This window comes from Euphorbia lathyris, chromosome 6, assembly GCF_963576675.1.
Source record: "Euphorbia lathyris chromosome 6, ddEupLath1.1, whole genome shotgun sequence".
Taxonomy (NCBI): Eukaryota; Viridiplantae; Streptophyta; class Magnoliopsida; order Malpighiales; family Euphorbiaceae; genus Euphorbia; species Euphorbia lathyris.
In genome coordinates, this window is record NC_088915.1 from 81567487 (window position 1) to 81568307 (window position 821).

The 821-nt window shown below is 29.6% G+C and overlaps 1 non-coding gene across 1 annotated transcript; it reads right to left on the reverse strand.

The window, feature by feature from the left end:
- Nucleotides 1-747: 747 nt before the first annotated feature.
- TRNAR-UCG (transfer RNA arginine (anticodon UCG)) lies at nt 748-821 on the reverse strand. The gene has a single exon. It is a non-coding gene; the product is annotated as a tRNA-Arg (tRNA).

An 821-nucleotide genomic window follows, 5' to 3' on the forward strand; every position in this document is an offset into this window, starting at 1 on the left:
AAAATTAAGTTTACGGGACTTCATATAATTAGCCAAATATGTTTTGTTTCTAAGTTAAAGAATTATATTAAGGCAAAAGGCATAATTAAGCCCCTGTATTTTAGTTGTTTTAAGGATTCGGCCCCTGATCAATTATTTTTCCAAATTGAGCATCTGATTATTGATTTTATTATGGATTTGACTCTTATTTAACTTTTCCGTCGATTTTAGGAGATGAGAAGATCGATTTGGCGATTCTAATGTTGAAAATCACAAAATGGGAGAGGAGAAAATCGAGTTTGGAAAAATATATTGGAAATTAATTTCTATAATTTCGTTTTAGTTTTTAATTTTTTTATCTCTCATAGTCAAGGAATTCTTATTTTTATTTGTCAATGTCAATAAGCTGAATCGCCCTAACGATATATGCAGTCCAAACTCGACGAAAAAGTTAAATAAGAGTCTAATCCATAATAAAATCAATGATCAAGAGCTCAATATGGAAAAATAAATGATCAGAGACTTAATCCTTAAAACAGTTAAAGTTCAGGAGCTTAATTATGCTTTTTGCATTTAATCATTTTTTTTTTTTTTTTTTTTTGGTAGAAAGCATTTAATCATTTAATATACACTAAATTATCATATATAATTAAAAAGAGGTTAAGATAAAAAAAATTAAATATCCTCAATGTATCAAAAGATATGTTGCCCAAGCAATAAATGTCCATTAAAAGTCACAGTGGCAATTTTATTTTATTTTTGCAAAAACGACCACAGTGGGAGTCGAACCCACGACCTTCTGATCCGAAGTCAGACGCGCTAATCCACTGCGCTATGCGGTC